This window comes from Triturus cristatus, unplaced genomic scaffold, assembly GCF_964204655.1.
Source record: "Triturus cristatus unplaced genomic scaffold, aTriCri1.1 SCAFFOLD_422, whole genome shotgun sequence".
Taxonomy (NCBI): domain Eukaryota; kingdom Metazoa; phylum Chordata; class Amphibia; order Caudata; family Salamandridae; genus Triturus; species Triturus cristatus.
In genome coordinates this window covers 104,635-117,496 of record NW_028188123.1, presented here as the reverse complement: position 1 = coordinate 117,496, position 12,862 = coordinate 104,635, and positions in this window count along the sequence as shown.

Below are 12,862 nucleotides of genomic sequence, written 5' to 3'. Positions count from 1 at the left end.
CCACTGGCACACCCATACACACATTTGCCCAGTAGGTTCCTTTTTAGTTACTTAAAGACATTGCAAAACATTTGCTAATTGACTTCTTTAATACTTTATATGATTATTCCCCTTTTTGAATATCAAAGTAGTCACATGTACTGTGACATATACACATATAAAAACTTACTAACACTTAAACACACAATTGTACAAAAACATAAAGCACGTAGTTAGCTCTTTATTTGACCAGATGGAGTGGTTCTGAAAAGAACCAGGTTATTTTTTCTGTTTTATGAACGAATTTATATTTTTTTGGTATTTCTTTTTTGGGTAACAAACAAATCTAGGGTTGTAAAAGGGGATAAGGGAAGGTAATTGGTAAGAAGCAACTGGCTCCAGTCTCTCAAAAACATAATGGTGGAACAGGGAGTCAAAATAAAAATTAACACTGGTGATTCTTGACTGCATCCAGGTATGCAGTCACTGATGTTATCTTCACCGCCAAGGGCATGTGACCATGTCACTTAATGTGTCGCAGAAAGCTGGTATACTAATTTGTTGCACTATTAATGCTTCTCCCAATGCTTCTGTTGATAACAAATGAGTTTTTCTAGCACCTGCCTTATCCCACATGGGACGATGGTATGACTTTTCATGGATATTTTTTATATGTTTCCATTTGGAATTTGTCCCATGGGAATACTTCTTACCAATACCTCTTGATAAGGTTTTGTGCATTACACCAATTTCGCCGACACTTTCTTTTCACCACATGGAATGATGCAAAATGTTCACACGTCACTGTCCTTCTTTGGCCATGGCATGTCTGTGTCCTGGTCTGAAATAGCTTCCACCTGCACTGGTAGTTCTTCACACATTGCTGTAGAAGCGGACATAATTATGCTCAGATATAAAGAAAACAGATAGCAGCACTGCTCTCAATACTATGTCTGCAGAGGTAAAATCAAAATGAGACACAGGGTGTGGTTTTACCATGAAGATGGGTGGGGTCCTAGTGTAGTCAATTATAAGCTCTGGTTTGGGTGTATTTCTGTTATAAAACAGATTTGTGGATCCACTGGATAGATGCGTGGATCTGACAAACTCGTGAACTGATTAGCTATGTTTAAAAACACACATAGGTTCCAAGATATCGATATATAAATATGTTTCCTCTGATATAATTATTAAAATCTGAAGCACCTATATATCTATGTGCATTTCTACTGTTTTGTGGCGTATTTATGAATCCGGGTTTGTGGACACATTCCTAAAACGTAATAGGAATTTGAAACCATAGAATACCAGTGGTGGCGCCCATTTTTCACGGAACCACAGCGGGTCCGTGGATCCATAAAATAATTTTTAAAAGAAAAGATTAACTTATTTTATTGCATTTACAAAAACAGTACATACATTAAATTACCTTGACTTGTGATGGTTTACTTTTAAAATGTATAATATCAATAACTATAAGAAATTTCTATAGTTGTAAAAAAAATGTGTTACTAAATTAACTTGTTTGTAGAACTCAATATGGTGTTCTGTTCAAGCCAATGGAATCTGTGTTTAACAGTTCAGGATATTACTACGACTTATTGTCACCAGACTACTTCATTTATTTTTTCTTCTCCACGTTATGTTACCCATAAATAAATGGGGTCTACTTTTCTTCTGTTAATTTCTTATTTTACACATATTATTAATTTGTTTTGACTGTGATAATTTAGTGTCAAATATTGTACCTTCACCATCCTTTCTACCCTCACCCTGCGTACCACCAATGAACTGAGAAATATGGGAAGCAGTGTTTCTGGCTTATGTGGAGGTATTAGAAGGTGATTCATGTTCAGCCAAAAGAAAGTTATCTCTTCTATTACATTGTTGGAGGATTCAGATCAATAGAATTTAAGAATGTTAATGTGCCTGATGATACTGATGTATATGAATATGCATCAAACAGATGCTCACACCATATGGAATAATAAACCAAAGTGGCTATGGAACATGACAAAGTTTATTCACATAGGCAAGGCAATGATGAGTCTATTGAAGAATATGCCTCAGCATTAAGATCTCTTGCATCTTTGAGTGATTTTGAACATATCAATTATGAACAAGTGATATGAGATCTAATTTTGATGAGCACCAACAACAACAAAAAGTACTAGAGAGATTATGAGCTTCTTCTGACATAACACTAAGTTGCCGATTCCGATCCTGTAAAACCCGGGTACAGATGGTCGTACGGAGCTTTTTCTCCGTACGACTCGTACCCGGGAATTCCACCGTACAAACCAGCAAGTACGATTCGTACAGAAATACCATTTCCGTACGAATCGTAAAAAACACCGTACTGCTAAAAAATACATACAATTCCGATCCTGGACAGCGCGTACGTGACGTCCGCACGGAGTCAGGCAGCGTTTTACGAACCAGCAAGTACAATTCGTACCCACAGCACTCCGCATGGCTATATTTTTACGGGAGCCAAAAAGTGCCGGAAAAGCTAAGTACGCCGCGATGCACGAGGAAAAGGGGGCCTGGTACGTGCTGTACACGCCATCACCCCCCGTATAAATGCGTCGCACCCCCAGCCCCCCCCGTACGTACACGCCGTACCCCCAGCCCCCTGTATGTATGCGCCATACCCACAGCCCCGTATGTACGCGCCGTACCCCCAGCCCCGTATGTACGCGCCGTACCTCCAGCCCCCGTATCTACGCACCGTACCCCCAGCACCCCCATAGGTATGCACCGTACCCCCAGCCCCGTATGTATGCGCCGTACCCCCAGCCCCGTATGTACTCGCTGTACCCACTGGGGGTACGGCGCGTACATACGGGGCTGGGTGTACGGCGCGTACATGCGGGGGCTGGGGGTACAGCGCATACATACGTGGCTGGGGGTACGGCGCGAACATACGGGGCTGGGTGTACGGCGCGTACATACGGGGCTGGGGGTATGGTGCGTACATACAGGGGGCTGGGGGTACAGCACGTACATACGGGGGCTGGGGGTACAGCGCATACATACGTGGCTGGGGGTACGGCGCGTACGTACGGGGGGCTGGGGGTACGGCGCGTACATTCGGGGCTGGGGGTACGGCGCGTACATACGGGGGGCTGGGGGTACGGCGCGTACATATGGGGCTGGGGGTACGGCGCGTACATACAGGGGGGCTGGGGGTATGGTGCGTACATACGGGGGGCTGGGGGTACGGTGCGGAAGTACGCGGGAGGGGTGGGAGGCTGGAGGGGGCCGTACGACTCGTACCCCGGGCACAAGTGTACCCGGGGTAGGGGTCGTGCAAAGTTTGCTCCGTACGGGACGTTTTCCATACGCTTGTGTATTCGGGACGCCGGTACGGATCGGACTTGTGCGCTCGGACTTCAGTTTTACGATTCGTATGTAAAACTGTCCGGGGACGTCTCGTAGACATTTCCCGAGGTTATTCGTATGTATTTTTCACGTACGAATCGTACTTCGCCGTTTGTACGGGACTTGTACGATTCGTACGGAAAAAAATACGGATAACAGTCGGACGGTGAATTATTTTAACGGGTCGTAATCGGCACCTAAATGCTGCCCTGCAAATGTCAAAAGGGGCAGAACATTCTGAATCATCTGTTCAGGAAATTATAAGTGATCAGAAACGGTAACTTAATATCATACAGAAAAAAATAATACCAACAAAAATAAGAAATATAATAGTACATGGGTAGGAAGAAAAAAACTGAGCCTGTTACAGATGTGGAAGTCAATCACATTTGGACAATTTTGAAAATTTTCCTGCTTTAGATAAGATTTGTTCCAAATGCAAAAAAGGCTCTTTTTTGCTAGAGTATGCAAAGTATAGAATCCAAAAAAGTGATCTAGTGACTGTTGAAGATGACAACAATATTTCAGGGTTTTGCCACTATGCTAATTTTGTATTTAGAGTGGAGGACAGATATTGTGTGGCACAGAAAAATAAGAGTCTTCCCTCGGGTAGTGTCAGAATGATTGATAAACCCATTTCTGTTTATGTAGGTTCATAAGCCTAGTTCACCCTATTAAGAAAGGACATTCTTTAGCAAAATTAGTCAAACAGAAAATTGTCTGAGCCTGATGTTTCTTCTGGTGGCCTTACTGGTCAACAAATTAAGTTTATTGGTTATTAGTGGTCTAATATATAATTTTCAGGTAGATATACTAGAGGGAAAGTATACATCTTGGAGAAAGGACGGTCATTACTATGTTGGCCTCATCAGGAGGAAATGGGAATCAAGCATGAGCCAGGCGCCTACCCCCCTGAATGTATATTTAGTTCTGTACAGACTCAACCAAAAATTAACATTTACAAAGGATTCTGATGAATTTATGACAGCCTTAAAAGAGATTTTTATTTCTGTTTTTGTTGACTAGGGGTAGGAGAAGAAATCCGCTCCACTGATGGAGTTCGTGTAGATTTACCCATTCTGCACTCTGCGTGGTGTGCGGAGTTCCACAAAACTTCATACAGGGACGCAGAGCAGAGTTTTTCTCTTGAGTGGCTCTCCAACGTTAAGCTGGCGAGCGCATGTAAGAAACGAATTGTGTGGTAGACCTCATCCCAGCAAGATTTCTCAATGAGGGCAGTCATGGCAGGTCGTAATCGCTCGTGTTGAGAAATCTGCTGATTGAGTTGAGTACTCTGCCATTCAAGTAGAATGTCTATTTGAGCATCAGAAAGCAGTAGCACCTTCTGGTATGATGTGCAGTGCAGTTTGTGCTCATTTTACAGAGCAGTACAAACAGACTTAACAGACTCAGCTGCTGGCGGAACTTCGCGGAGCATGTCAGAGTTTTTCCGGCACTTCATAGAGTTCCTCTGAGTAGAACTCTGCAAACTCTGCCCAGGCCTATTGTTGACAAATAGGTGAATACAAAGGATTCAAACACAAAATAATTTTAAGGGAAAATGCTGTCCCAGTCAGACATTAAGTAAGAGATGTTCTTTTAACACTTAGGGCCCGATTACGATCTTGCTAGGAAAGCCCTCCGGTACGACTCAGATTTGGGGGGCTTTCCAAGCAAAACATGTTCCGGGAATCGGAACGAGTGAGTGCGATGCTGCGACTCGGTTCGCTCGGACTCCCATTGAACTCTGTGAGAGCCCGTGTACAGTAGTGTACACAGGCCCCCATAGCAGAAAAGGGGTGGGTGGGGAAACGCGTACACCCTCTAGCGGACCCCGCATGGTACCCGCCACATGTGCATGCCTTGATTCGGGGACCCATGGGCACACCCCTGTGACAGATTCGGAGGGCCCCGGGTGTAGGGAGGCCTGCTACACCCCCCTGAAGTACGCTTCTGACAGCCGTTTCTTCTTGCTGAGACTGAGGAAAAGCAGCTGTACTAATCGTGCATCGTACTCACTCGGTTGGAATTCGGCTCCTTTGCGTGGCGCGATTCGGCTCCGAACGAGTCGTACAGAGCGGTTCGGATCTGGAAACGATTTGCTCGATGCGTACGCGATTTTCGCATCGTACTTGGTCGTTCGGACCGGTGTTCGATTCGGTCGGAAACAAGGGCTATGAATCGGTCCGGGAAAGCCAAATCAGATTCAGAGGCCTTCCGAACGACATCGTAATCGGGCCCATAGAGTGATATTGAGGGACATATTGACTGATATCATGAGCAGAGAGGTAATAGAGGCAGTTGAATCATCCCCATGGGTTTCAAGAGCAGTAATCTTTGTCAAGCGTGCTGGTGAAGTAAGGTTGTGCATAGATCTCTGCAGTTTAAATGAGGAAATATAGATAGATTCTCACACCCATCCTAATTTGCATGAAATGGTATCCACTTTATATGGGACATCGATTTTTTCACATTAGATTAGGTGAGTGCATATCATGAGGTTGCATTGAATGATGAATCAAATGACATATGTCACCCGACAAGGTACGTTTTTCAAAGGTGAAAGAAAGAACTATAGAGGGCATCCCTGAATCGGTCACATTCCAGAATAATATCTCAGCCTTTGGGGGACATGTAGAGGAACATGACCAGCATTTTTTCGGGTTCTTGGCTGCACAAGAGGATAAAGGCTCACACTAAAATTGTCAAAGTGCAAAATCAGAAAACAGGAGGTAGGATACATTGAGCACAATGTTTCTAGCTTAGGAATTAAACCAAAGATTTGTTTTGTTGAAGCCATAGTGAATGCTCCATCGACCACAACAAAAGAAATTAGTAGCATCCTTTAAATTGACTAAATTCCATTCAAACATACACAAGATTATGCAACCAAAGTGGAGTCATTGAGATTTCCTTAAAAAAAACTAACATGTGTCTGGGGAAAAAAAATCAAATGAATTTTTTTAATTGTTAAAAAAGGAAATCCTCAATGCTCCGTGTTGAGAGCCTCTTGTTGAGGGGAAACAAATTATCATCATTTTTGATGCCAGTGATTGTGGTTTGGGGTCAGTATTCTTACAAAGTAATGGCAGAAATGAATAAATTGTGACATATGGGTCCAGAACCCTGTGTGACTCAGAGAAATACTACTGTGCCATAGACAAAAAAACTGTAGGGGGAGACACTTTAGAATGTTCCTATGAGGGACAAAATGTGTCAACACAAACCTCTAGTCAATATGTTGTCACCAAGGGGTGGGAGAACAATGACAGCATTATTAGATACATGAGCTTCGGAGCTTCAGATTTTCCTGTATCACATTGAGCATGTGCCTGGGGGAAAAAAGCTTTTCACGCAGACAGCGTATCTAGATTACCTACTAGAAGAACAGATATTGATGATGATATTGTCAGAATGTGAAATAGCTGTTACATTTGCTGATGTTAGCAAAATAAAAGGCAACATTGAAGGGTTGAAGAGGAGAAATGAGTTGAAGAAGTTAATAGTGATGAGTCCTTAAAGAAAACACAACACTAAGGACCTGATTACAACTGCAGACAGCCCTTATGTCCGAATGCTGCATTATGATGCTGGTGGTCGTACCACAGTGGTTGGAGTCCACGAACGACACCTCCGTCAGGATCTCAGATCAAGACGGGGTATCGGTCAGAGTGGGATTTGGAAATCCCTTTCTGACAATCTCTTCACTAGTGACTATGGGGCATATGTATCAACATCACCATTTGCGATTCTCAAATAGCGATTTTTAAAGAATCGCTATTTGAGAATTGCAAAACGGGATGTATTTAAAAAATCGCAAACTTTTTGCGATTTCTTAAAATTCCTTAATTGCGATTAGCAAATTGCGAATTCGCAATTAAGGAATACCTGCCCATTCATTTCTATGGGCCAGGAGACCCATAGGAATGAATGGGAAGTAATTCTCAAATAGCGAATTCGCAATTTGCTAATCGCTATTTGAGAATAATTTCAAAGGTGCAAGGGTGTCATGATGACACCCTGATGCACCCCTGAAATGAGCATGTGTGTGCATATGGCGCACGTATGAGCGTCACGTGGCACTTTGCAAAATTAAAAATAGTGCATTTTGAAAGGAAATCGCAAATTACCACCAACTGGAAGTTGGTGGTAATTTGCGATTTCTTAAGGATAATTCGCACAACTTGGGTGCTTTTTACATTTCATTTAAGAAATCGCAATTTGCGATTTCTTAAATGCTTACGCAAAATTAAGAAATCGCTAAATTAGCAATTCCTTAATTTTGCGATGGGATTTTGCCTAATACATCCCGTTTTGCGAATTTTTAATCGCAAACGCTGTATTTTGCGAATCGCAGCGTTTGCGATTAAAAATTTGCTTGATACATATGCCCCTGAGTCAGTTGATATTGAGCTACCTGGTGGACCTAGGAGAAAACTAGGGTTTGACATTCTAACTCCTTTTTCGGTTCTTCCAAGGCAAGAAGCTTATAGCATTGTGGTTGTGGATTACTATTCAAAATGGGCAGAGGTAACAATGATTGGAAAAATCACTATGGTAGCCATTGTTAGATTTTTGGATGAGTCGTTTTTCAGGGAAGGCCTTCCTGAGGTTATTGTGTCAGATCATGGTCCTCAATTTATCAGCAAGCACACAGAGATATTTCTTGCTAAATGTAGTATATTGCAAAAAAGAATCTCAGAGTTCCATTCTGCAGCCAATGGCCAGGTAGAAACATTTAACCGAGTGATAAAAAGTATCGATTTCATAATAATCTTTATTCGAATTTTATCAAATCCATAAAAGCAATCACATATATACAATCCCAATAATTAATTATAATTCTAAGTACATAAAAAACAACACACATTACAAAATCACATATTACAAACTACTCACCCCTACCGGTGTGAAGACTCGAATGCAGTGTTTTAGCAAGCAGGAATAAAGAAATAATCGTGAAGAATATAATGCAGAATGTTGCAATGCCACAGAAGACAAATGGTGAAATCAGGTGTGTCTAAGAAAGTGGCTGTGTGTAATAAAGCGATGGAGTCTGCAAGTTATATAAAAAGTGTCTTTATTTAAGTGCCATAAATGGACCCACTGGTGCAAGAGCTAAGTCATCCAGCTGAGGCAAACTCCAACCGCTTCTGCTGTATTCAAACCTAAGCTCCTGCATCAGTCAATTCCACATTACATGTTACAGTTCCATGTGACATAAACAATACCTATTAGACATGAATGACTCTAAATTCTATAATGAAAATAAAGGTAGGATACGATTAACACATGTATCCTTTAAGAAGAAAAAACAAATATTCCAAAATGTAATCATCAAACTTCTTAGGTACCCTGGTACTCCTTTTCTGTAACACAAAATTATCAACAGCAGAACAGTCAGCAATCTCTTCTACAGTAGATTCAATCTGGTGCGTGTCAGAATTGGTAATAGTTCTACTCACATCGGAACTTTGAGGAACACAAACATTGCGCTTCTCAGAAGCACATTTGGTACCCTTCTTGTCAAACCATACATTATTGTCTTCAGCCCTTTACAAAAAAACATTCTTGTGCAAGAGCTAAGGCATCGAGCTGAGGCAAACTCCAACCTCTTCTGCTGTATTCAAACCTAAGCTGCTGCATCAGTGAATTGCACATTACATGTTACAGTTCCATGTGACATAAACAATAGCTATCAGACATGAATGAGTAAATTCTATAATGAAAATAAAGGTAGAATACGATTACCAGACTGTGCCAACTAGTTCCTAAACAATGTTGTGTTTTTTTATCTTGATCGCCAGCTTGTAAGCAGAGGCTGAGGATGAGCTAATTTGTGTGAAAGGTCTTCATGGATAACAAGCAGGCAGAGAGACGTGTGCAGAAAGAAGAGACATGGTTTCAAAATGGATGTCGGGTTTAGGCTAATTTAGCAAATAAATAGCGTATTTGCATAGGCCATACATCACCCATCCCTGGTTTGGCTGGAGACGTAAGGGCAATAATGAAAACAGAGTTCAAATCCCTGAGTATACTTAGAAAGTTATTATATGAAAACAGTTCAATTGAAGTGTATTAAAAAAATTTATAGGAAAAAGTAAAATAAGTTGGAAAAAATCAATCCAAGGATAACGTGAATTTCTTACAAGTCTTGGAGATTGCAGTCCGGAAGTTCTTCAGTGGCTTGAGATGCGCAATGTTCCAAGAGGCGATTGTTACCATCGTGTGAGAAAAGCGAAGCGATCCAATTCATATCCTCGAATGACAGTAATGTTCCTCGAATGTTGGAGTGGCAATTTGAATTGGCAGGCAATCTGCGATGTTGTCAAAGGTCGTACGTTGCAGGAGATCTTTCGTGGCTGCGCAGAAATCTCATTCCGCTGTTGCAGGGATTCTGCTTTTGCACAGAACTATGCGCAGGAGACCAGGACCTCAGAGAATTGTGGTGTACCAGAAAATCCTCCTCAGAACCCAGAACCCCTTATCCGACTAGCTTAGTATCTCATTCGTTAACCTAGATCTAGCTAGGTGGTCCCAATGTATAGACAAACCAGAACAAGCGTCTTAGATATTTCTCAGGAGTGGTGGGAATCTGAAATACCTGTTCGTACTTATTTATTAGTCCACAACGGAATAATACAGACACGGTAAAGTTTAAAGAGTTTATTTTATAAACCTCGCGTCCTAAGATGCAGTACTTTGGCTAACACTAGCGGACTAACAATACAGATCAGAATCATGAGCATTATTACAATACCATATATAATGAAAGGAGCAATCATACTATTAATGACAGTGGTATATGGCCACACTCCTTTCACTATAATCTAATACATTATTATTATTAGACTATTAGAAGGTCTCTTAGGCTAACAGGGGGAACCCCATACCGTATAGATCAGCTTAGGAGAATCACATCAAAGGATCAGCTCTCACAGCATGCATCAGCTCTTCTTGTTCGAATGAATGTAAAACCAAACTGTTCTGCAATATTAAAGACGCTCGTCCTTCAACCATTGGCAGCTGTATGCATGATATGTCTAACAAGTGTCTACGATCAATCTAACCACAACACTCTGTACCTTCTAGTGACCCAGACGCGTTCTTTGCATGATGTACAGACCAAGGGCACATTTCACGGTTAAGAATGTATAACAACCGTTTGTTATTCTGTAGGGCAAAGACGAGTCAGCATTTTACAAAATGAATAACACATAACAACAGTGTCGTGTGCAGCGCAGCAGAAACAACAAGCTTGCTTGTTAACTATGATCGCGGTTATGCTAACTTAGTGTTGTAAATAGGGCGTGGCTTAGTCCATCTCACACCCCCCCATGATCGGAGCACTAACCAATAGGGATACATTTATCAAGAACGCAGAGTTCAAGTGACTTAGAATGGACTCAAGGACATACAAGATAAGTGTAAAGTCCGATAATAAAAAAATGTTCGTTTAAAAAATGAAAAAATATTGTGACAAAAGGTAAGCAAATTTTCGTAGAAATTTAACAATTCTGGATGCAAGCTGCATTGACAAGTTCAATCAGTCAATCCATGAAGGTATATGCACCGTAAGTTGCGACTGCTTCCAAGAGGAAATCATTGGAGCGTCCCGCAAAAGTATCAGCCATCCAGTTGAGCAAGTGAAAGGAACATACATGTTCGTCAATTATCGGAGCATCCAGCACCATGATAGGACAACTGTCAGTCTCCTCAATATAACTCCTTTCAAGGAAATCAATAGCTGCCTCTCCGATATCCCAATTTCCACGGACTCCGTGTGCCGCACCCAAAGCCATAAACGCGACACCAGAACAGTCGAATTCATGAGCCACTAAGGGACACATTAGTTCATAAAAATCCGGGTCAGGCGACGCCAAGTTTGACAGGCACAAGTCCAGAGCCCATTGGAAGGGACAATCTAGGCAATGAAAAACAGGTTGCACACACGTAAAAAAGGGAAAACGGAAAGACAATCCATACTTGACGCTCAATACCGCCAGTGGTAAGGTGCCATAGAAATCAAGCATCCGGCTACGAAGATGGAGCAAGCGCAGCATTCTGTCTTGCAGCTCCCGGTGTGCAGCCATAGCGAAGAGCACAAATTATCAAAAGGATCCCAGCCACCAAAGCGAGGAGCAAGGGGAACCCTCCGAAGACACTCGAAAAAATAGAATGTAAAAATGCGGGGATCACACCAAAAACAGTCTGGAAAGATGTCACGAGGCCAGAGCCCACAATTTTAAAAAAATGAACAAGGCCAGTCGTAGACGAAGCATTAAAGATAGTTTGAATCAAAGTTCCAAAATGGAGGGGGAGGTCAGTATTTAAAAGAGCTTGTACCTCAGTGCGTGTGTTTGCAACATTAAGAAGAAATGTTTCACGGGATGAAGTTAACGCAACCTCCTTTTTAGACAAAAGAGCCCTTATTCTGCTCATCCTATTGAACTCCACGTTCAAGGTTGGAATCGCTGGCCAGATGGATATATCGAGTCGGCCTTGCGGGGGTGGGAAAAGGACGTTATTGCAGCAAACTACTTTTTGTGTAACAGTGACTATGTAAGGAATACCCACTAGCATCCCACAGCAAGCTTCACTTTTTAAAAGCAAATAACTACCGTTGGCAAGCAGCTTAAAAGAAGACGTTATAACTGGCATTGGAATCCCCTTTAAGACACAAGCTAAATTAGGAGCGTGTATATTGCAAGCGCCATGTAATTGTATATGTCTGCAAACAACAGAGTGATCAGGAGCGGAACTGCATTCTTCACCTTTTAAGTAAACTTCCTTGCCATCTCTCACGCATCTGTAAGTGAACGGAGGTGACCAAACTTCATGCAGAAACGCATCACCAAGTTATTCGTATCTGCCGATAGCATAATGTTTCATACACGAACTAAACTTGAACAAACTGAACGGTAAAGTTACTAATCCGTGCACTAACCACACGGCTGAATTTAACTCAGCTACAGAAAAAGGTAAAGGTTCTAACTTTTCAATGTGCAGCAATGCATAAGTAGCATCTTTCATGGACATGAACTGCTGTTTGTCAGTCAAATTAATCGGAAGGAACAACGATGAAATATTCATGTAATCCCAAGGGACTTTCCCTGCCTTTAACCTTTGCAATGTCCATGCAAACTGCATAATTGAACGCAATTGATTTTGACCATGATACAACACAGATACATCATCTTGCACAATGTCTACAACAGATGAAACAATATTATCTAATGTATAAATCCTTGAAGACAACGTGTTAATACTATTATCTATCACAGCCAATATTTTTTCCATATTGGCCTGGTCAATAGCACGTAGTCTAGAAGCAGCCTCAATTTGCGACAACTTCCAAACTTCATTGTAAATAGCATAAGCCCATCGTTTAGATCTACCATTAACAGGACCTTTAATGAAATCATTCAGATCTATTTTTTCATTTAAACGTGACAAATGAAGTTTAACTGAAGTGAAGGTGGAATGTTGCAGCCATGAC